A 24,968-nucleotide genomic window follows, 5' to 3' on the forward strand; every position below is an offset into this window, starting at 1 on the left:
CGTCCAGGAGGACCAGCACCAGGAGAGGCTGGTCCTCATTAGAAGTTATAAACGAGGGAGAAAACACCAGGTCGGCCTTGGACGTGGCTGCAACAGGCACAGATGGGATCTTCTCTGGGCGAATTGACTCATCACTCTTCAGAAAAGAAGGATGAGGGCAGCCCAGGTGGCTCAGTGGTTTAGCGCTGCCTTCGGCCCAGGGCGAGATCCTGGGGTCCCGGGAACGAGTCCTGCGTCGGGCTCCCTGCATGGAGCCTGCTTCTCTCTCTGCCTGGGTCTCTGCCTCTCTCTCTCTCTCTCTCTGTGTGTGTGTGTGTGTCTCTTAAGAATAAATAAATGAAATCTTTAAAAAAAAAAAAAAAGAAAAGAAAGAAAGAAAGAAGGATGTGACCAAGAGGGCCAGTCCCGAGCTCATGCCTCAGCTTTAGCTCCCTCCATGGGTCTGCAGGCCCAGACCGGGCCCAGACAGGCTGAATGCAAGCAGCAGCTCAGCTTTACTGAGAGACCTCCCCGATCTCTCCCTTCCCCACCAGAAAGCACCCCGGCATAGAAGGAGCCAGGCCTTGGAATCATCCCGAACCCCGGCCCTCCCGCTCCACTACAAAAGGGCACATGTAACCATCTCTGATGCCGTTCTTACAATCTGTGATGAGCTTCATTTATTTCCCGGTGAACCATTTCTCTCTGAACGAGAATGAAAGCTCCATGACAGCAGAGAGCAGGTGTGCCTTGCTCATCACTAGGCCCCCTGACAGCCATCTAGAACAGTGACTGCCACAACACAGGACTTCAACAGATCAATGCACGGCTTCAAACACCAGGCAGTCGTCTGCAGAAGCTGTGCCAGAGCATGCCCTGCCAGGTGGATGGCCCAGGGACTTCTCCAAGGTTGTGCAGCCAGCTCAGGATCCCCACCCTTTCCCTACAGTCCTGACCCCTCTTCTTCATTCTGTCCCAGGAGCACAGCTCAGGCTGTGCTAAGCACAGCAAAGACCAGGGCAAAGACTGCTTTGCCTAGCAGAAAAGACCATCCAGGACAGCTGTGACAGGGAAGAGGACACCGACTAGTTTTCTTCAGGCTATAGACGTGGTGGTGGAAAGAAGCCACGACCAAATCTGCAGTCACAAACAGACGGAGGGGAGCATGCAGAGAGGACATTGGAAAAGGCAGGGCCTGAGAGAACAAAGGACATGGTCATGCAGTCCCAGGATGGTGGAGTCGGGGGTCCCCAAGGAACCCAAGAGTATATGATGAAGTGAAATAGTCCCAGGGTGAAGGGGAACATTGCAAAGTTCATTTCCACAAGTGACCGTAATACAGGCTGGTCACATTCCAGGCGCAGAGCTCCTCAGGACATCTTCCCTGACATATTACCAAACAATTGCTTTCTGTGTTGATTTCCACAAGGGAAACATCCTCCTTCTAACAAATTCCTTAACTTGTCAGAAAATAACCTGGCGAGCTCTGAGCGAACATGAGAGCGCACAGCCCAGGCCAGGTTGGCAAAGAGAAAAATTCTTGATTTGGCTGGGGAGTATTAATTTATGAGACTCATTTTCAACTAGCTGTTTGTGATTATAAGAGTAATGCATCCCCACCTTTGAAAAACAGAAAACCACAGAGAGGGAGATGAGAATAAAAATCACCTCAAGTTCAACAACATGAGAACCACTGCTAACATTCTGGTCTTTTTTTTCCCTCCTTCTACGCTCGAGCCTTTAACAGAGTCAGGACCATACTGTGAATTTAAGTTCAGTTCCTGCCTTTTTCCACTAAAGTCCATTTAAAAATACTCCACTGCGTTCTCAGAAAGAAGGTCACCCTTAGTGAATAAACAAATTAAATAACAAAATGAATCAAAGTTAAAATTTTTTTTGATTATCCACTGAGCCCCTATTTCTCCAGCAAGAGAAAAAATAAAATAAAATCACTCCAGCCAGCACAGAAACTCCCAAAGGATAGAAATCACAAGCTTATCTTATCTCTTACCTCTACTGTATTTTCAGTAGACATTTATGGTTTTGAACAAGCCACATAATTACTTTTTTTCAAATCAACAAGGGAATTTTATACCTACATCTTACTATTTTGAAGCAAACCTTGGGAAGGCTTCATCTTCTAATCTGCAGGTAGACCAGAGCATTTAAAAATGATTAGCTCACAATCATGGACCATGACATCCAACTGGAAGTCCTAGCTTGGGTTTTGTTATATCAAATGGAGTATGCTTACTCCACTGAATAAGCAAACGGCCTTGCCGAAGATGTACTGTGTGTCCTGAGCTACCTGGTTGGGAGCTGCCCTGATGTCTGCCCATGTCCCAGTGGAGTACCTAGGTGTTCACGTAGGCCCAACACTTTGGCCAGTAGAGAGCAGAAGAACCGCTTTGCCTAGCAGAAAAGACCATCCAGGATTAAGATCTATGCACAATGCATTTTCTTTCCTATCTCTCACATTTTACACTTCATTCAACAAGTATGAATGTCCATGCCAGCCCTTATACCAGGTGCTGGGGACACAGGGGAGCAACACAGACATTCTGCCAGTTTCCATAGAGCTGCAGTTTCCAGAGCATCTTCCCTTCCATTACTCTCACAGCCTGGGAGACAGGAAAGGCCATCACCGTTATTCCCATATTGCAGACAATAAAGTAAACATTCTTCAAAGTATTTTGACCCGTGTGATAAGGCAGAGGGGTTGGACTCAAACCTAGGTCTTCTGACTCCTAGCTCAGTGCTCTTTTTACTGTATCACTCACACCAATGAATTTCCTCTAATAGGCAACTGAAGTCTTTGGGATTATTCATAGTCCCTCCGGCACCTTGGTTCTAACCTGGCTGCCTAGTTTCTGAGCCATGAGTCACCTTGGCTTCCACACAGCTGTATATGCCCTGATTTCTGTGTCCCTGCCTAGATTCTGACCCCAGACTTAGGCATCTTCCTGGCTCTCAAGAGAGCTTCAAAACTCTATTGAATCTTTCCCATTGGTACCACGATGCAACACACTGGAAGCTTCTCCCAATGTTCAATCTCCTCTCCACTCTTAAAAATAGATTTTATTGGACTCATGATCTCCCACCTAAAGATATTTTTCAGCCTCCTTTGCAGTTAGATGAAGCCATATAACTAAGTTCTGGCCCCTAGGGTAAAAGAATGTGCTACTGCCAGGTCTTGTCCTTAAAATGACTACATGTGTCCCCACTTCTTTTCCCCCAGGAGATGGTAAAAATAGAAGCTTCCCCCTTCAACCACCAAGTGGAAGCCACATGATGAAGACTGAAGGCCTGAACCACTACCTACTATGGACTAGTTTCAGCCATTGTGTCTGTGGATCTCTTTAATACAGGAACTTGCAGTGTCCCAACTAAAAAGGTTTGAGCGACAGCAGTTCTACATTCTCCAAGTAAAGCCCCTCACTGCCAACTAAATACTTTAAAGAGGAGATTCAAAACACTTTTATAAAAAAAAAGTGTTCCATCCAGGTTTATTTTGGGGAAAACTTCTAAAAAATAAAACTACCAGGACCTCAAAGATGATTTATGTACAGACCACAGGAAAAACTGAGAGAGCCCAGAGAAGCAAATCAGCCCCCTATCTGTAATAACAAGATGGTAGAGAGGTCTAAGTGACAAGCACAACCAGTCCTCTCTCCTACAGCAGTTCACTCCATTCCTGGAAAAGGTACCAAGAGCTAAAATGATGTGAGCCAAGGCTAATTTCCCCATGGAAACAACGTGATAGCAGGAGCCTGTGTTCCTAACCAAGAACTTGATGGTCAACTTTTAAAAGACATGACATAAATTTCATGTTTAATCATCTCCTAAAGCTTTTGGACTTTTTTTTTAATTTAATTTATTTGAGAGAGAGAGAGAAGGAGAGTGAGCACGCATGTGCAGTGCATGAATGGCAGGGGGAGCAGAGGGAGAGGGAGGGAGAAGCAGACTCCTCACTGAGCAGAGAGCCCGACTTGGGGCTGATCCCCAGACTCTGAGACCATGACATGAAACAAAGGCAGATGCTTAAGCAACTGAGCCAGCCAGGTGCTCTAAAGCCTTTGGGCTTTTAAAGCTAGAAGGGCTGTTGGTCCAAAAATATACCACAAAAGATATATGTGTATTCTATGCCATACAAAGCAGGTGCAAATCAATTAAACCCAACACAACAACCAACTACATGATCTTTTATTTATTCTGATTCACTAACTATAGTACAAAATACTTCAATTTAATAATTCCTGCTGATTTTTGAATACAGTAAATCAGGTTATTTAACAAGATCTTTTTTTTAAATTTTATTTATTTATTCATGAGAGAGAGAGAGAGAGAGAGAGAGAGGCAAAGACACAGGCAGAGGGAGAAGCAGGCTCCATGCAGGGAGCCTGACACAGGACTCGATCCCGGGTCTCCAGGACCACACCAGGGACTGAAGGTGGCGCTAAGCCACTGAGCCACCCGGGCTGCCCTAACAAGATCTTTAATAGAGAAAGCAAAGAGAATCTTGGGAACAGAGTAAAAGTTAAAGTCAGGAAAGCAGTGTGTAAGTCCTGGCTGTGCCACTGATGACTAGCTTTGGGATCCAGGGCAGTAGCTTAAACTCTCCAGATATGTCACAGCCTGAAAAATGAGTCTTTACAAAAACCTCTCCTCATGGGGCCGTGGTGAAGACTAACAGGAGAACACATGTAAAAACTACTTTGCAAATCACACACACAGAGGTAAGCAGTATTATCACAACCATGACATTTGCAAAGACTTTTGTGGGGAGATTTTGACAAGAATCATGATGAACACTGAGCAGACTACAAGGTAGGTGGCCACTTTTTGAAAAACTGACCCAGAGCAATCCCTTGCACTGTCTTCTTATTGCCTTAAAATTCCCACATGCATTAGGCAGCAAGAGTTGGTCAATCTGCTGCATTCAGTGTTAGCATCCATTTGCTCGTGGGCTGTCAGCAGCTGGTGAGAGCTGCTCGAGGTCAGCCATGGACTATGAAGAAGAGAGAGCTGCAGTGAGCTGAGGTCACTTTGTGACATGTCATTTATCAACCAAAAATGCCTTCTAAAGATCCACTGTGATGTCAGAAACCTCAAAACCAGGGTAGGGAGCATGTGGGGTGCCAGGAAAAGGTAGAAAGAAGATGGTAGTGTTGAGAGTGTAGGCTCTGGAGTCCTGGGTTTGAATCACAGCTTTTCTGTCCCTGTATGTTATCTGAAGCATCTCTGGGTCTCAGTCTCCCTAAGCAGAAAGTGAGACTAACAGTATCCACCCCACAGGGCTACTGTATTAAATGGGTAAAGACACAGAAGCACTTTGCACAGTTCTTGGCAGATGGCAAATGCTCAAAGGTTAGGTATTAATAATAATAATATACAAACCTTGCAAAACTAACAAAAATTAAGATTTGGCACATCTCCAATCAAAACTTTGCTACCGGCTTTAGAAGCAGATATTACCTGGACGGCGCGCTGGCTCACCCTTTAGCCCCTAGGCTAATTGAGGTCCTTCTGGATTTCTGCCTCATGCCCCAGAAGAGGTGAAACATCCCAGCGTACCCCACTGGCCAGCTGGCTAGATCCTGACACTTGTTTTTCAGGTTCACAGACCCATCACTATCCTGAGAGGTGTGTGCAGAGGAGAACAGATTAACTTGAGTATCTCTGCCTAACCTTTCCAGCCATGCCCAGGCTGTGGTTTCCCATCTCTAAGAGTGAAATATAGCATCACCTTTAAAATATGGCCCTACTCAGCAAAGTGAGGCCCGTCAGCACCCATCTGGTGGACAGCGCCACATCCCTAAACATGCCCTAGAGGCAGGGGAAACTTCCTCCCATGCCCTCCAGGCTATCCCTGCAACACAAGCACTCCTTCACTCTGAAAACCTCAACTAGGGCTCCCTTTAACCAGGGAGCAACTTTATAGCTTTCAAAACCCTTATTCTTTCCTTATCTCATTCCAGCATCAGACCCACACTCTAAGGGGTTGGACAAGAATTGTTACGACTGTTCCACAGATAAGGAACCAGCCACAGTTTGAGACGTTTATGTCATTTGACTTAGGCTACCTGGTGCTTAAGTAGCAGAAGCAGTCTAGAATGCAAGTTATCTGGTTCCTCATCTCGTGCTCTTTCCAGAAAATGTGGGTATTTGTTTTTAAACATTCATAATGGTGCTTTGCTTCTGGAGAATTCATTAACTGAGGCATCTCGGTCACAGTACACTGCAGATTCCACATACTTGAAAGACACACAGGCAGATGTTCGCTGCACTCTAGAAATCTAAAGGGTGACGGAAAACAGCCATGTCAATTAACATAATTGACAATTCCCAGCTCCGGCTCCCTCTAACTCTCTGTCTGGATTCAGCTAGCAGCCTCCTAACAGGTCTCTACTGCAGCTAGTCCCCTCTTTGCTCTGATACAACTGAAACACATAGCTTTAAGGATAATTATTTCACATCACTGAAATCGTAATCATAACCACAGTAAAATCAACTTTAGTGGTTCTCCCTCCACTGCTTACCAGTCTCTACCTCACTAGGTAAACTTTGACTTGCCACTTAGCCTCACAGGGTTTCTCAACCTACAAAATGAAGGAGTAGGCTAAACAGAGCCTTGTCCACTTCCAGCTCATGACTCTAACACCCCAACCAAATCCAAATCCTGCATGTGGAGGACACTGAGAGATAGCAGGGTCCAATGGTCAAGAGCTTCCATGGCCTGGTTTTTAAGCTTACATCCTCAGCTTCTTAGCTAAATTGACCTTAGGGGGGTCACTGGACCCCTATGTGCTTCAAGTTCCTCATCTCTAAAATGATGCTAATAATAGTACCATTTAATGGGGTTTTACAGGCATTAAATCAGATAATACGTGTGAAATGCTAAGGACATCATAAGAACTCTCTATATACTAGTAATTACTATCATCCGAAATGATGTGCTTCATGTTTAGGCATTGACTGATCTTCCAAACTTAAATTCTCACCACTGTTGGAGAACCCTCCATTCTAGGCAAGTCTCTGTTCCTGAATAGAGGTTGGTCATTCGTACTTCTGTGCTTTTAATTGTGCTATGTTCCCACCCATACACTCCTTGGAAATACCTGTGCTATCCACCCTTGTCTGTGAATCTGAAAGGTTTGCATTAATCCTGATCATTTCCATGAGGCCTCCTCCTCTCCATGAGAACTCACAAAAAGATCTCTTTGGTCTCTGAACTCCTGTAGTACTTACATATAGTCTAGCCCACTTCATTGGCTTTATACATGGCCTTGGATTATCTTCTATCAACAGATGAAACTGCAGGCTCCTTGGCTACAACTCCTTCTTTTTAAATTTTTTTTAAAGATTTTATTTTTTCAGTAATGTCTACACCCAACATGGGGCTTGAAACTGCAAATCTGAGATCAAGAGTCATATGTTCCACTGACTAAGCCAGCCAGGCGCCCCTATAACAACTCTGCTCTCCTTCTTGGTTTAGCCTGAGTGCCTGGCATCTGGCCCTTCAGAGATGTGTTGACTGAATAAATGTGTAGTACTTATGCCCAAAGAAATACACAGTAAGTTTTCTTTTAGTTGACGCAGCTCAGCTATTGATTTGTGGCACTTTGAGGCCAATTAAAGATAACATAAAGATGAACATCAGCCAGGCTGGGACAACTGTGGCCAGTTAAGTCCCAATCATCAATAAAGATACTGATGTCTGGCCAACCTGAAGAAAAGAAGAACACAGATGTCAAAAGGATGTGGTAACCTAAACTCCAAAGTATGCTGGCAAGACCAAGCTCATGAGGGTTAAAGAGGGAAGGAAAGTTGAGGTTTCCCCAGGCTGAATTCATTCATTTAGTAAGTATTTATTAAGTAACTACTCTGTGCAGACACTGTCTTAGTTGCTGGGATTACATACAGCCGAGAACAAAACAGACACCATTCTCTGCTCCTAGTATAGCATCTAAGGAGGAAGGCCAGGTATGATGCCACCTTCCAGCTCCAAAGTGACATGCAGCAGAAATTTCTTCCCCCAACTCCTTGCTGTGCCTTCACATAAGGAAAAAAGAAAAGAAACAAAACAAAACAAAACAATAATCAAACATCTCATTCACAGCTGACCAGAGGCCATGCTGAAAATGCTGTTTAAATCCTGAGGAGGCTTCCTTTGCTCAAATCTGGTGGGGAAATCTGCAGAAAAGCACCCTGTGCCCTGAGCCATGTGAGCTCTAACTCCTCCCTAACACCCTGCATCTCAGAGTCCTTTAAACAGCAAAGTTCTCAAATGGCAAATGTGGCTCATGCCTTCAAAGCCAAAGGCAGGGAGAGGAAAGGAGGAAGGGAGGGGTGGTCATTAGCTAGTTTTCACCACTGCCAAACCTGAGACTCCTTTCTCCTTTGGAGCAGAAACCTCTTCTATCATCGAAAGCCTTAAAAAAAAAAAAAAATTTTTTTTTCCTCCAGCAGGATACTGAAAATAGCTTTGCATTTAACATTTAAAATTGTTTTTGATCCCACACTCTTTCAGCTCTGCTCTCTCCTGCAAATTCGTTTCATTCCCTAAGGGCACTTAGAAGTATAATTCATAAGTAACAAACCATAGTCACCATTTTTATCCCCAAGAGTTAAAAAGAAAAACCAGTTTACATAATTATATGGAAGATAAGTTGGCCAAGAACACAGGAGTCTTATCTGGACCCAAAGTTCTAGGACGAAATTTCTTTCCACTCATTAAGAAAGATAGCAGATCAAACTGAGGGTGCAGACAGAGTGCGCAACTGCTGAGTAGCATACACCAGAGCTTCTTGAGCTCCTCATTATTTGTGTACATCTACTTCTTCAAGAAGAAATTGGAGGCAGCCATTTGGGGGCAGGTGCAAAGAGTGAAATATATGGATGTTTTCCCATTGTGGTGTGTAAACAGGCTCTTCTAACCAAGAAGGACCTGAGAAATCAAAGCTCAGTGAGGGCAGCTTCTCAAAGTTATTCAGCAAGTCGGTGGCCAAGACTGGGCCCCAGGCTTTCCCAGCTCCCATGGCAGGTCTCTCTCCCTTCTGCACGCCACAGGCTCATTTATAAATCTCAAAGGCAACAAAGGCAAGAATTCCTTTCATAAAACTTTTTGGCAGACTGGAAAAATAGTAGGAGATGGGCCCCATTGATGCTAATAGTAAATGACCTATAATGCCATCTAGATGAGGGGGTCCAGCTGCAGAAGGCTTACTTAATTCATGCTGAGGATACTTTAGTACTAAACAGGATGGCTTCAACCACAGTCAGCAGGAAATGGTGTTTGTGGGCTCGCCTCGGAACTAAACCATCTGTTTCTATAGAAAAAGTTATCCCAGGTTTCAACTGCCTGACAAGTGAACTTTGGGAACAGACCTGTTTTTAAGATGGCTGTGCATGTAAAATAGAATTCTGAGGGCTGAAGCTCTGCACTAAACACAACTGAAACAGCAATAGTTGATGGTACATGCTAGGTGTGTATTTATGAGAAAACCCTTCAAGCTGTTAATTTATGTGAAATCTAAAGGTTTATTAAAAGCCTTTCAGTTGCAGAATGTAGTTAACTGCTATTTCTGTAATACATAACTAAGGGCAAATGCTCCAATTCTGTATGCGAATATTTGCAGGGACCTTCGGGCACTGGGCCCAGGTCACAGGGAGGATAAAGTATCTGTACACAAGGAACTCATAATACAGTTACACAGGCCTCTACTTTCCTCAAAAACAAGCTACTTGCAGCCTCAGGGCCTTTGCACTTGCTGTTCCCACTACCTGGGACACTTCCCCCCCACCATATCTTCCTGCAGCTAAGCTTAAATATCACCTCTTAAGAAAGGCCTCCCCAGGGGACCCAGCTAAAGCAACCTCTCCCCCACCATTCATCATCACTTTTTTTTTTCATTTTTTTTTTTTCATCATCACTATTGCTTTACTCTGTGTGGTTGCTTTCCACACATCTATCCACTACCAGAAGTGAACGTCTTCAACGTTTACTATCTGTCTCTTGCTGGGACTCGGTTTTATTCACTGCTGTATCTTCAGAGCCTATAACAATCCTGTGCACACAGTAGGCATCCAATACACTACACTGAAGGAGTAAATGAGGATAGTTGGAGGATGGGAAGTGATGACAAGATATTTATTTGTGAAACGATTAAAAAATGAGAGAACCAGCCATCCTGATCAGATACAATGTGATAATTTGCTAATTATGAAGTCCCACTGCTTCTGAATGAATGGCTTTGAAAAAGACAGAGTATGTACGTAAAGGGGGCAAATGGCACCAGAGAAGGCTGCACAAAGAAGTGACATCGGAGGCAGGCTAAGACAAAGAGGACATGCCCCTCAGGTCAAGGAGGGTTATGTAAGCAAAACAGACAGCAGAATGGAGCATGGCATGGGTGGCCCAGGCAGGGGAGGGCAGAGACGAGCAGCACTGAACCTCTGGCTCCGGGCTTATTCTGGGAATGGGGGTGGTGATGGAAGAGAAGGGCGGGCGAGGGGGAACAGGGTCAGACTCTGGAGACTCTGGAGCACTGAACACAGGGGTGTCAACCACAGGCTGCAGGCAACAGAGCTGTTTTTGGAAGGCAAAGTTGGCCATGTTGTATGGGAAGAATGGAAGGAAGCAGAGGGTAGAACAGAAACCTGGTTAGAAATGACCTCACTGGCCCAAGTATGAGGGGCAAAAAGAGCTTCTTCCCTCTACTTGGATATGAGGGAAACGGAAGTAAGCAAGATGTCAAGGAATTTATCACCCCCCGAAAAAGACAATTTCCAGAGTATTTCACAATAGCATTCCATGGCAGATTCAGGTCAACTTCCCATACATCCTACACTTGGAGCGCTCAAGGAGGATAACAGAGGTTCCAAACAACAGCTCCGAGGGCAGAGCATGTCTTTCCAGACCTTCCAAATCCGAGATTAATTACATTCAGTATAGCCTGTGTTTATTATCTTTCTATTCTTTGGGGGAAAAAAAAGTGGTATCTAATTCCACTGTGCAGTATATATTTGAACATTATATAACACATTTTTATGTAACAGGTTCTTGACACAAGACAATGTTTCCCTTACTATCTAAATCTATTCGGGAAACAACTGGCATTAAAAATATATATATACACCAAGGCTGTTGATGCCTGTCTTTGGGTTAAGAAGCTGGGGAGAGGAGGAGGGAGGTGAGAGACTCTTGAAAAGGTCTCCTCCCCAGCGAGGAGCTCTGCAGATGGCTACAGGGGGGCAAGGGGTACCGGGCTCCATTCTGAAGTTCATCTCACACCCGGAGCTGCCAGGGGAGCGGCTGGCAGAGCCACACAAGGCTCATGTCAGAGCAATGCCACAGACAGGCTTGAAGACGCAAGAGAGACAGAAGTGCACAAAGGGATGAGAGAAGAATGTTCACAAGCCCTCGGAACTGCTACTGGGGTGAGATCGAAACCGCCATCGACTCCTGTTGCAGAGGACTTCAGTCCTGCAGGAGACAAGGTGCACAACCACATCTGTCAACAGTAAGACTAGTTACCAATCGGGGCGCCTGGGTGGCTCAGTGGTTGAGCATCTGCCTTCGGCTCAGGGCGTGACCCCAGGGTCCTGGGATCAAGTCCCACATCAGGCTCCCTGCAGGGATCCTGCTTCTCCCTCTGCCGGTGTATCTGCCTCTCTATGTGTGTGTGTCTCTCATGAATAAATAAACAAAATCTTAAAAAAAAAAAAAAAAAAAGATTGGTTACCCATCACTGCCTCCCGGCACAGGACTAGCCACTCACTGCACATGCACCATTTCATCTGGTGGCTCCCCCCAGCAGTCCCAAGGATGGTGCTTAGAGAGCAGACTCGAGTCCTCTGGCCATAAATCCTGCCCCGCCCCACACTAGCTAAGTGACCTTGGGCAGTTTCCAAAACCACTACACTTGTAAAAAAAAAAAAAAAAAAAAAAAAAAAAGATAATCATGTACCTACCTCATGGGGTTGTTAGGAAGGTTAAATATGTTAAGAAACAAGGTGACTAACATCTTTGGCACACAGAAAGTGTTCAATAAAATGTTAGCCACTAATACCATCAGTACTATTATTTCTATTCTGCAAATGAGGTAATAAGCAGCTAACTAATTTGCCCAGGTCACATATTTCAAACAGTAGTTGAAGATGTAAATAGATGGAAATGTTTTACTTGGTATACATACAAAATCCAATGGGTAGCGTATTACCCAGAATAGGACATCCAGCAGACCTCCATCCCCTTCTTTAACCAGGCTGGATGAACGTGAGTTTACGCTGTTTGAAAGGACAGCATGTACTAACGTAAAAATCATTTCCCATCATATGCCAGCACTCGACGTTCCCCTAAAGCAAAGATGACTAAAGCTGATCCAATCTCATCCCTCTGACCACATTAAGTCTCAAACTCAAATCTCTCTTCCCTGTAGATCTAACTACTCCTGGCCATGTCCAACGCACATCCCTGATGCACCCCATCCCCTCATCTCCTCCTCAAAGGATCATTAATTGAGATTGGACAAGCACATCCTGAAGGCGACTTCAGGGGAAATCAAGACGAATTCCCCCCCAAAGTGCTTAGCCTGAGCAAGGAGGGGAGCTAGTCCCCGAGACAGCCCAAAACATGCAGCAGTGCCTACCAATTCAAGCTAAATCCAGGCCTTGGGAACACTGCTGCCAGGTGTGAGGAGGAAAACAACCACAATGAAGAAATAGCTTTGAGCTGGGTCTTAGAGAAGAATAAGATTTTGGCATGAGAGAGTTGGAACATGGAGTGGGCCAAGGGCTGGTCCAGGGAACAGATAGCCCCTCAGTTTGACTGGATAGTCCCGTGCACACAGCCAGGCAGGCTGGATATGCAGAGGCAAGAAGAAGTACCAAGAGCTAACACTCACTGAATGCTTGTTGTGTGCCTTGAATAGCTTCATGTATTTTTAAATAGTTTTAACTCACTTAATCTACACCACAACTCTTTGAGGTAAGGACTCCAGCGATCCCAGGCTTATCACTGAGGAGACCAAGACCTAGCAAGCAAGGAACTTGACCACAAATCATAAAGCTGGTAAGGAAGAGTTAGGATGTGCAATCTGCACTTTTCACCACTCAAACAGACTGCCTCTTGGGACAGCTTGGGGGTGAAGGGGTACAGGCACCAGTGCGTTACAAGGATGAAATGAGACAGCACTTGCAAGCAGCATGCAGCCTATGACTCCAAGATCACAAATGCTGGCTCCAGGGGCCATTAATGTGTATGATGAACTTGCTAGCAGCTAAAGCAGGAGAGACAGATCGGGACTGAAAATGGGACCCTGGGTGAGAGGAGTAGTATGAAGAGCAGTGGGCAGGGCAAACACCCACCTTTAAGGGTGTGCAGGAAGAGGACCAAGAAAGCATCATGACCCAAAGGCTGAAGGAAGAGGGAATTTCAAGAAGGATGGAATGAAAGGTAGGGGAACAGCTGCAGAGGGACCCAGAACAACCATTCTGGATTAAGGACAGGCCCCTGGAATTCAAGACTTAAAGTTTTTGGAGATCTGTGAGAACGACAGAGAAGGGTTGTAGAGAGAGCAGCCAGAGGGTGGGAGTGAGGGACAGAGCAAATGAGAGAGTGGAAGAGGTGAACGTTCACAGCCCTGCAAGAGGCTGCCGGGCAGGGAGAGAGGAGACAGACATCCAGATTCAGGGGTACCATGTACAGTCAAGTGAAAGCTGCCTGCTGCATCACAGGCCCACAGAAGGGCTGTTTTCCCCCCCTTCTGTCCTTCCTCTACTAAATTGAGATGAATGCTTTTCTGGGGTTGGTGAGGAGGCTGAGGACAAACAGCATGGAGGATATTCAGGGGGCAGGACCCTGGCAGCGGTGGGAGGGCGTGGCAGCAGGCGCTGAGGGAGGGCTTCCTGTGTGCCAAGCATTTTACATGCACCATCTCCCTTGATCCTCACGCAGACTCCATGAGACAGGCACTGTTGCTACACCGCAGGGGAGGAGCCTGTGCGCAGAGGGGTCAAGCACTTGTCTAATCAGAACCCAAGTCCTAAGTCCTGGCACCAGAGTCCAGGCTCCCGCCCAAAGTGAAGGTCCAAGAAAAAGAAACAGAAGAGAGAGATCCAGTTGCTTTTTCTGAACTGGAAAGAGAGGAGGAGACAGGGAGTGGGGGCGGGGGGGGGGGGGCAGCAGGACATTTTGAGCAAGAAGGAAGAGATGCTGACAGCTCAAGTCAGAGCAGGTCCTGTTTTGAGAGAGAAAGAGGAGAAAAGCCAGGGTGGGTGTCTGGGGTACTTTCATTGTGACAAAGTGGCAAAGTGGCAACGAGGAAAAAGACTGCAGAGGGTGGCGTGCCTGTGTTTCTGGGCTCTTCACTAAACCTCAAGGTCTAGAGAGGATTTTTTACTTCGCTGCAAGTATCTACCGTGATGCTAACTAAAATCATCCTGTAACTGTAACATTGTAAGGGGCAGAAATTGTTTCTTTGATACTGACTTTCTCTAACCACCCTCAGAGCTGATGTTGCAATCGCAAACAGAAGAAAGCTCACAGAAGGAAAGCAACTCTTACACCAAAGACAGATATTAAATATTTAGTTTTTATATATTCTCATGCAGTTTTGTTAACATAGCCAAGTCTTTCCACAGTGCTCGTTCATCGTGGAATACATAAATTGCACAGAGATTGTTGGCGTGGAAGGATAAATCTGAAAACACGGCCACTTCCTTTTCTTCCATGTGGTATGCAAACCTCTTCTGCAGAAGGCAGACAAACTCCCGAGTAGTCATCATTTTATAAATCATTCGAAATGGATTCTTTAAAAACCCCATCTGTTGTTCTGTTTAAGTTTCCTGTGAAAATAGGACTTCAGCTCAGATGTTCTGGAGGTAAATACCAACCTGAACTCAAACGTATTAAATATTAAGAGATGTAGAGAACTCTAGGGCGGGAGGTACCTCTGAGATCACCTATTTCAACTGCCTTACTTTCCATCTGAGGCAAACAGAACAAGTGGCACAGCCGTGAAAACCCAAATCTGGGCCAGAACCAGCATGTTCCGACTCTCAGGCTAGTGCTCTTCCACCGCTTGTTCCTTTCTCTCGCCTTCTTTTTAAACTTGAGGGGTTGGAAAAAAGGCGTACATTTAACTACAGTTTAAATTATTCTTCTTCACTGGCTACATCTAACCATCAAAACAAAATACCTCCACAGATCCAGCTTCGGATGATACAGGCAATTCCAAAGCCTTCCAAATAGCTTCAACAAACTGTTTTTGAAAGACTTACCAATAAAGTGAACTCAGTAACAGATCATGGACCAAAAAATTCAATATTTATGTTTGAAAAAAAATATTTTTGGAGTTTCATTGATATGGAAATGTAATTTAACAGCAGTGACTTTTTTTTTTTTTTTTTTTTTTCCTTTTACTTGCAAGCACGAAGAGCATGAGATTATTCTAAACTGCTCAGGAGCAGCAATGATTATTTTAAGCTCATGATTCAACCAGTACATTAATTAAAAACTCCACCAACCCAAATTGACAGATCCTGATATCAATGGGACCAGAAGAATTAAAATAATAGTTGTCACATAAAAATAGATTAAAGTGGGGGAACAGCAGCAGATGTCAGAAGGACAGGCAAGCCTTGTGGGAACCGAGATGCATCATCTAATGGGCAGCGTTTGTGGATTCTTACAAAAAAAAAAAAAAAAAAAAAAAACCGAAGACCCTGGAAATACAGCTACAGTCAAGACATGCTTCCTCACAAATACCGAATCTTATTTCTGGAAGCTAGGTGAGAAAACTTGGCTAATAACTCCGTGCTGGGGAGTAGCTCTGTAAGCAGGCAGCAGAGACTAGCAAGGCTGCTGGGCCGGGGAGGGGCCAGGGGCCGAGCAGAGGAGGGGGGGGTAGGGACGGGGATAGGGACGCGGAGGGGGGTGTCAGGCTGGGCCCCGTCCGCCGGGACAGGCAGGGCCACCCGACGCCCACGTCCAGGGCGCCCCTGCCCCTGCCCCTGCCCCTTCCCCGCGCCCGCCCCCCGCCCCCCGGCACCTGCCCGCGCCCGACCCCGCGCCGCCGGCTCCCGAGCCCCCTCCGGGGGTCGCCCCAAGTCCTACTCGTGCACTCCCAGCGCCCGGCACACCGCAGCTCCCGCGGCTGCCAGCCCGGCCACCGCCAGCGGGAACCTTCCCTTGCTGACATCTGTCAAGCCCCGCGCTGGGGCCGGGCTGGCTGCGCCCTCCGCGGGGCTCCGGGGCTCCAGGGCGACGCCTGGGCGCCGGGCGCGACATCCCGAGCCGTCGGGCACCTGCTCAGAGCCCCACGGAGGATGCTCCCGGGGCCGCCGGGGACACGGGCGGCGCGGGCCGGACGAGAGATCGCGGGCTGAGGTCGCCCCAGCCGGGGCCCCAGATGCCCGGGGGGGGGGGCGGGGGGAGGGCAGCGCCCGGGCCCCCCGACCGGACGGGGCCGAGGGGGCGAGCGGACTCGCGCTCCGCGAGCCCGACGGAGACGCCCTCCCGCCCCCTCCCAGCCCCGCAGGCTCTGGAAAGGGAAGCGCAGGAGATGGCGAGGAAGGAGGGCAGGGGAGGCGCTGCTTGCCCAGCGCCCTTGGGGGTGCAGCCGTCAAGAACGGTCCACTCGGGGGCCCCCCGGCCCCCCACCCCAGCTCCCGGGGGGACATCCTGAGACGCGCCCCAGCCGGATCCTTGCTCCCAAGGGCGGAGCTGCCCCTTTAAGAGGCAGCTGGCGGCTTCCCCCCGCCCCGGCAGGTAGCGGTGCCCGCGGAGGGGAGGTGGGCGCTCCCGCGGACCCTCTCCCGGTCCCCTTGAGGGCGCCTGCGGCACCCCTGCCCGCCCTACCCCGCAGCGCCAGCCCCCGCGGGAGAGGATGGGGGCGGCCGCGCGCGGCGCCTTTAAGGGGCGCAGCCTCCCCGCGGCCGGGTGGGGGCAGGGAGCGGGCACGGGCCCTTTAAGGCCGGCAGCGGGCACGTCGGGCAGGGCGCCCCGGCGGCCGGGCTGCGCCCCGGGGCGGTGGCGGGGGCGCCGCGCCTGCCCGGGTGCTAACGGCCCCCGACGGGGAGCGCGGGGCCGCGCCGCTGGCCGCCGCCAGCCCGACACTCACCGAGGCTCGCGGGAGCGCCCGCGTCCGCGCCCCCACTCGGATCCCGCGGCGGCGGCGGCGGTGAGTCCGGCGCGGGTAAACAGGCACCTCCGTCCCTGACCTACTTTCTGCCTTCCCTAAATGTCGCACCACTAACCTACTTTCCGACCAATCCGCTCCCCGCCGGCCCAGGCCCGGCCCCCCGCCCACCAATCGCGGCGCCCAACCCCCCTTCCCCGCCCACCAATGGAGGAGCCGCGGAGCCCGGATACCTGCCTCTCCCCGCCAGCCAATCCGGGCGCCCGAAGGGAGCCGGGCTCGGCGGCCGGCCCCGGCCAATCGGCGCGCGGCTGCGCGGCCCGCCGGCCAATGGCGTGGCGGCCGGGCAGCCCGCCGGCCAATGGCGTGGCGGCCGGAGAGCCCGCCGGCCAATGGCGTGGCGGCGGGGGCCGGGCTACCTGCTGCTTTCCCGCCGCCAATCACGGGGCGCCCGGGAGCGCACGCCCCGACCAGCGCACCAATCGGCGCGCCTCCCCGGATTTCCTCGCCCCGGCCGCGTCCTGCCCCTTAGGGCTCGGGCTCCGGCTCGGGCTCGGGCTCGGGCTCGGGCTCGCGCGGCCGCTGCGGGCGCGGACGCTGCGCTCCTCGCGGGCGCCTGGGCTGCCCCTCTCCGCCCGGGGCCCTGGCTCGCGCGCTCTCCCCCTCCCCCTCCCCGTCCTGCCCTCGGGCACCCTGACAACAAGCAAAAAAAAAAAAAAAAAGAAAAGAAAAGAAAACCCCAGCAGCGTCTCCTCGCTCGCCTCCCTCCGCCTCCATCGAGGAAGCCCATCTCGGGGACGCACAGCGCCGGGCCCCAGCAGCCGGGCTCGCCGGGCCCAGAGGGAGGGCGGCCTCGGGCGGCCTCGGGGTCTGCACAGGCGCCCGCCCGGCCTGCGCCCGCCCTGCGTGCTGGCCCCGCGCCCCGCGCCCCGCGGCTGTCACCCCCGCCAGGGTCCAGCCCGCGACCCTGCGGCCGAGGGCCGGCCCGGGGAGCAGACGGAGGGGTCGGCTGCAGCGATGAGCGGTCCCCTCGCAAGGCCCCGTCGCGGGTGCTGAGAAGACGCGAGCCGCAGCTCTGCACCGCACGCACTCAGCAGAGGGCCCCCGGCGCGGCCTCTCCACCCTCCAGGTGTTAAGCCCCCGCACGGGACGGGACCGCGACGTCCTGCGCCTTCCTCTCCCTCACCCCGCGCCCCTGGGGCCTCGGGGGAATGGGATGGACGGTGGGGGGCAGGGCCTGACACCTAGCCAAGTGCTGGGTGCAAGAACCAGTGGAGGCAGACCGCTGCTCTCAGCTCCACCACCCTGACCGGCCCCTCTGACGCTGGAATTGTGGCCTCTTTCCTGGAACACCAGACACTGCCTTTCAATTGTAGAGATCCTTGCTGTCCCCAGCTCACTGCCAGGCACGGAGTGGTGGCCCAGTACGTGCCTGCGGCCCGTATATTGACTGTTGTCGAGGCCACCCAACTTGGCTGGTAGCTCGCTATTTTTCCTAAATTTATATGCAGCTGGGATCTGATTGCTGTTTACTTCGCCCCCGCCCTGATCTCCTAAGGAAACCACTCTACCTAAGTGGCATTTCTAGCAATGCACTTAACGAGATATTCGCCGACAAGATGAAGAAATATAGGCCCGGGTTCTAGCATATAGTTGATTGTAGTATATATACTAGCCCGGGTCTAGTATATTAATTGGATGAATAAGTGGTTAGGTAGGTTAAGTAACCATAACCTACAGACGCTGACTAATGAATCCATGTGCTAAGTGCTTTCCCTGCACCTTCTCCCTTGCCCCTCACAACCCCACGTTGCGGATGAGGAAACTGAAGCTCAAAGTGTTAACCAGCTAGTCCAATATCACACAGTAGGTGGCAGGACCAGAATTCAAACCCAAGTTTATTTGACTTCAAAACCTTCATACCATACCAGTTCCCATCAAGAATGACGGACGGACTGGGTGACGGGCACTGAGGGGGGCACTTGATGGGATGAGCACTGGGTGTTATTCTATATGTTGGCAAATTGAACACCAATAAAAAATAAATTATTAAAAAAAAAAAAGAATGACAGACGGCTGTCTGCAGGGCCTAGGCTTCAGGACTTTTATCGGAGCTCCAAATGAAAACCCAGAGGATTTGCATCACATTTCTAGAGGACACAAAACTAGGAAGGGAAGAGGTGTCGTTGCATAGCATCAGCCAAATGCAATCTGGGAGCAATGAGCTAGCTCTCCCAGGGATAAATGGCAGGGGGGGGATCACACCCTGGGAAACTAAATGCAGAAAAGCAGAGGTATCTAAACAGATGCTTATAAGAGCAAACCTAATGGGTCTTAGGGGGCAGACAATGCGATCTGAGTCCTCAGTGTGGCTGCCCAGATAAACGGATGCTTGTCTTAAGCTGCGTCGATAAAAGTCTGACATGTGAAAGCAAGTTGGGTGTTACAGTACCACCCCGTGTTGGTCATCACACACATATTGTCTCCAGTTAAGGTCTGGCAAAAGAAAAGTAAAAACAGGCACAAGGAGAGAGACCGGGAAGTCAAGAGGCTGGGAATATGTCATATGAGGAAAGATTAAAGGAAGCAGAAGACTTTTGCCCCAGGAAGTATAAGATAACTGTCTTCATACATGTGAAGGGCTGTGAAAGAAGAGAATTAGGCTCATTCTTCAGGCCCTAAAGGGTAGAAGGGGGACCTGTAGTAGAACCTCTAGAATGAAACAATATGAAGAGTTTTCTAACTACTAGAACCTCCTCTGCCTTGATAAGTTGAATCTCCTGTACAGAAAGTGTCTACATAAGAATTGGATGACCGTGTGGTGGGACGGGGCCTGGAACAGGTGTCCTTCTAGGGCTCTGCCTCTCTGAGATGACATGGTTCTACCTTCATACCTTGGTCCTCCTCTTTTAAAGTTTATCACCCTGACTTTTCCTACCCTCAGTGGCCCAGCTACTGTTTCTCCTCAAGTGACCCTGTTCTCCCATAAGTAGCTATAGTTGTGTTTATCTGTTTGTTTTCTGTCGGAGATCCCAAGCAACCTCCATCTTCCACTGGGACTCACTTCCCTTTTATTTTCTACCTTCCAGAATACAGGTTTTTAATTTTCTGGGCACTGTTAAGGTCGAAGTATTGTCCTGAATCTAAAATTCAGTGGGCATGAATAAAATTATATAGATAAAAGGAAGGGGATAGGGAACATTTATTGAGCACCTACTGTGTACCATGTGCTTTAGATACATTATCTAATATACTATCCTCATTAAGTCCAGCAGTTGATATGCTTACTCTCCACACTTGGCTAACTGGATGACTTTTATCAAGCAACACTAGTTTCCTCATCTGCAATATGGGGTTAATCTAGTATCTACTTCACAAGATTGCTGTGAGAGTTAAATGAGACAATAGATAGAAAACCCTTAGCATAGTACCTGGCACACAGGAAAAGATTCAATACATACTAGGTTAGCAATTTATGAAAGAGGTATTTACTGCACCCACTTTACAGATAAAACCAGTGAGGATAAAATAGTGTAATCCACAGTAGGTCCCCAAACTCTGATCCAATGGTCAGATCCCTTAGAATTAACTGAGGAGGTCTTTTTGTTTTGTTTTGTTTTAATACAGATTCTCAAGTCCTAATTTGGAAGATTCTGATTCAAAATCTTTGGTATCTGAGAGGCAGTCCTATTTGGGAACTGCTAGTCTAATGGAATAAATCCAGACCCCAAAGTCAAACAGACATGAAGTCAAATTTCAGGACTGCTAGATTGAATGGAGGAGCCAATAATAGGACCAGGAAGTTAGGTAGTTGTGGTCTCTTTGGAAGGAAGCTGAGAAGTCCTAAGACGGACGTGTTTTTCTGTAGAAAGCCAGGTAGGAATGTGTTGCTAAAAATAACATTAATAACAAAGAAATTTAAAAAAATAACAACAATATTTACTACAGGTTTACAATGTGTCAATGCTATTCTAAGAGCTTTATGTGCATCAACTCTTCAATTCTCTCAAACCCCTATAAGGTAGATTCTTTTCTTATTCCTATTTTACAGATGGGAAAACTGAAGCACAGAAAGGTCCTGAGATCCCAGGCTAATTAGGCAATCCGAACCCAGAGCCCACACTCTTAACTGCTTCAGCAAATCACCTCTTCCTTTAGACAATTCCTTTGGAAAAGGAAGAAACTTTGTATTTTAGAGACACAGATTTAGGAGTCATCAATTCAAAGGTGGTGAGTTGCTTGGGTTTCTTGTAGAGAAAAGAATGCCCAGAACTATGCCTTAGGGATAAGGGTGTCACCGCACATTTAGGCAATGCAAGAAACGGAAGCCTCTTCAACAAACTTAAGCCCAGAGGGGGAGGTTTATTGGGAGGAGATAAGAATATTTCATGGTGTGAAGCACAGCTAGCCCTTCGAAAGGACCAGAACCGAGGTGCCGTTGGCACGAAGCAGTTCCCATCTCCTCCTTCGTTCTCTTCACCTCCTTTCTCCAGGGTCATGCATCCTCTGGACTTGTCTTTCCTCTGTCTGTGCACTTTATGATTCTCTTTCCCTATAGCTCTTCACCCTCCACCCCATTTGTACATGGCCCTTCATGAATGCTTTCAACGACTGGCTGAGAAAGGGAGAACAGGAGAGGCTCAGACAGGTCATTCTCAAAGTGGGGGGGCATGGACTGAGCAAGATTCCCCAAAAGGTGCCTACTGAAGTGAAAGGAGAATCAGAACAGGAGAGAATAGAGTAAGAAGAGCAAAAGAAGAAGTGAGTAAACAGCTGGGTTTGGGAGACTTCAGAAGAAAGTCTCAGCAGACAAGTTTAGAAGATCAAGGAAACTTATGACTGGCACAAAGGTTTTGGGTAGAACACCTAAGAGGTCGACCGTAAGAAAGCTATTTTACTGGACACCTGGGTGGCTCAGCGATTGAGCATCTGCCTCTGGCTCAGGTCATGATCCGGGGGTCCTGGGATTGAGTTCCACATCGGGCTCCCTCCAGGGAGCCTGCTTTTCCCTCTGCCTGTGTCTCTGCCTCTCTGTGTCTCTCATGACTAAATAAATAAATAATCTTTTTAAAGAAGACGAAGGAAAGAAAGAAAGAAAGAAAGAAAGAAAGAAAGAAAGAAAGAAAGAAAGAAAAGAAAGAGAAAGAGGAAAGAAAGAAAGAAAGAAAGAAAGAGAAGAAAGAAAGAAGAAAAGAAAGAAAGAAAGAAAGAAAGAAGAAAGAAAGAAAGAAAGAAAGAAGAAAGAAAGAAAGAAAGAAAGAAAGAAAGAAAGAAAGAAAGAAAGAAAGAAAAGCTGTTTTGCTAACACTGCATCTTGACCCACAAGATCTACCCTAGGAAATGAGGGAAATCATGGACAGAAATGAGTGAAGACAACATGGTGCCAGAGAGTACAGATCACTTTTTGAAGACTTTTGTTACTCAAGGAGAAATTAGGAAAAGAATCATAGCTATCTCAGCAGCTAACCCAACCAAAAGTGGTTTTTCCTTATATGTGTCTGTGTGCCTTTTTTTTTTTTTTAAACCCAGGTTGACTGACTATCTGGCAAACAAAAATGGAACTTCTAAAAATCAGGCCTCAGTGGGCTGACTGGTGTTTAACACTCTTTCAACTCCTTTTGAAAAAGAGCTTCCTTGGCTCTTTTTTGAATGGGATGGTCATAGCACCCCAGAATGGGGGAGCAGTAATACCTCATTTGGAATGTGTCCTAGACCATGTAATCAGGCTTTAGGCTAGATCTTGCTTGCAGACATGGCCAAGATTCCAGGGATCTTGGTGCTCAACTGTCAAAGGGGCCTTTCCACTTGGCTGAGGGGTGTTTGCTAGAGGGAGCTAAAACACCAGGGACCACATCAGTTCTCAGCAGAAACCCTGAAGAACAAATAGACGCTGTCTTCAAAAAACTGGCATAATTTTTGCCCTGCTGTGCTAGAATGGGCAGCACTAAAATTCAATCTCTGGATAATATATTTACAAGCATATTATATATATTATTATTTTAGTATATATATGTGTGTATGTTTGAATGTGTGTGTGCATGTGTGTGTATCCCTTCAAGTTAGTAAAGCAAAGTGAAGTGTTAAGTCACTTAAGAAAAGCATTAACTTAAAAAAAAATTATAAAAAAGAAAATGAGATGGGTTGAGGGATTTGACCTAACATATTATCAAAGAATACTACCATGGTCATTAGAATAGTCTGGTATTGGTTTAGAAACAGATCAAGAGGGACACCTGGGTGGCTCAGTTGGTTAAGCAGCGGCCTTCAGCTCAGGTCAAGATCTCAGGGTGTCTGGCTCCCTGCTCAGTGGGGAGTCTGCTTCTTTCTCTCCCACTGCCCCTCCCCCAGCTTATGCACGCATGTGCTCTCTCTCAAATAAATAAATGAAACCTTAAAAAAAAAAAAGAAATAGATCAAGAGATGAATGAAAAAGCATAGCATCTAGAAACAGACCCAAAAGATGTGAAAATTGAATATAATATAAAGGTAACTTTTAAATTATTGAGAAAAAAATGTGGCATTTTCGATAAGTGCTATTTAAACTAGCTAACCATATGGAAACACATCATTTGCACTCTACCCTAATCCTTACACTAAAATGTAACCTACCATTGTTTAGGATTTAAATGTAAAGAGTGAAATCTATAAAAACACTGGAAGAAAATATGGGTACAATTTTTACAAACTTGAAAGATCTTTCTAAGCATAACACAAAATCCAGAGACCACAAAAATGAAAGTGGATTACACAAATGCGTACACACAAATGCCATGAACAAGAGAAAGGGACACCAGCAAACAGGTCCATAACACACTGTTAAAGAAGGCACCATCTACATTCCAGTTAAAAGGTCAGAGGTTGGGTAATGAGATATAAGCAAGGCTTCTAAGGGCGTTATTTAAACCTGTCATTCCTAGAAGAATTACTCTTCCTTGGCAGGCGGGGGTGGGGGGGGGGTGCTGTGCAGGGACAGAGGGAGAGGGAGAGAGAGAGTCTTAAGCAGATTCCACACCCAGTGCGGAACCCCGCACAGGACTCTGTCTCACAACCCTGAGATCATGACCTGAGCCAAAAAATCAAGATTTGGTCACTTAACTAACTGAAACATTCAGGTACCCCAAGAATTACTCTCCTTAAAGCATTACTCCTTGTAAAGTTGTCTTATTTCCTTGGCCTTCTCTTTGGTTTTTTGGTTGTTGATGTTGTTTTAAATAAAAGCCAATAATCCCCCAGCACTAACCCAAGCAACAAAGCCTGTTTCTGGGTCCTTTACTTCACTCCCATCTATCAAGGATGTGTGTGTGTATTATAAGAATGATTGCTGCTAAAATTCCTCCCTTCTCTTTGCAATTAAAAAAAAAAAAGACAAAACATCCATTGCTTTTTTAATTTTTTTAATTTTTTTTTTAATTTTTATTTATTTATTTATTTATTTATGATAGTCACAGAGAGAGAGAGAGAGAGAGAGGCAGAGACACAGGCGGAGGAAGAAGCAGGCTCCATGCACTGGGAGCCTGATGTGGGATTCGATCCCGGGTCTCCAGGATCGCGCCCTGGGCCAAAGGCAGGCGCCAAACCGCTGCGCCACCCAGGGATCCCCCATTGCTTTTTTTAAATTGAGATTACAAAACTAATACATGTTTGTGACAAAACATTGGAAAACACATGAAGAAAAAAGCATGAAGAAGAAAATAATCTATAATCTCATTAAGCAGATATAACTCCTATTAAAATATTGATATATTCTCTTCGCCCAGTGTTCTTTGTAATTATATTGTGATTGAAGTTTCATCACACTGAAAAATTTTTTTTTGTCATCCTGCTTTCTAAAATTGACCTACTGTGAAT

At 47.4% G+C, this 24,968-nt stretch overlaps 1 protein-coding gene across 26 annotated transcripts in view; it reads right to left on the bottom strand.

The window, feature by feature from the left end:
* The window catches only part of BMAL1 (basic helix-loop-helix ARNT like 1), a 101,157-nt gene extending 83,828 nt beyond the window's left edge, over positions 1 to 17,329 (bottom strand). For 15 of the 26 annotated variants that reach the window (XM_072725625.1, XM_072725612.1, XM_072725619.1 and 12 more), the window contains exon 1: positions 17,103 to 17,312. The gene's annotated coding sequence lies outside the window, so the exon portion shown is untranslated. Of the gene's footprint in view, positions 1 to 17,102 lie in introns of all 26 variants that reach the window. The other 11 variants (XM_072725622.1, XM_072725610.1, XM_072725627.1 and 8 more) reach the window with 8 other exon arrangements.
* Positions 17,330 to 24,968: the final 7,639 nt, after the last annotated feature.

The sequence above is a fragment of the Vulpes vulpes genome, chromosome 11 (genome assembly GCF_048418805.1).
Source record: "Vulpes vulpes isolate BD-2025 chromosome 11, VulVul3, whole genome shotgun sequence".
NCBI classification, from domain to species: Eukaryota; Metazoa; Chordata; class Mammalia; order Carnivora; family Canidae; genus Vulpes; species Vulpes vulpes.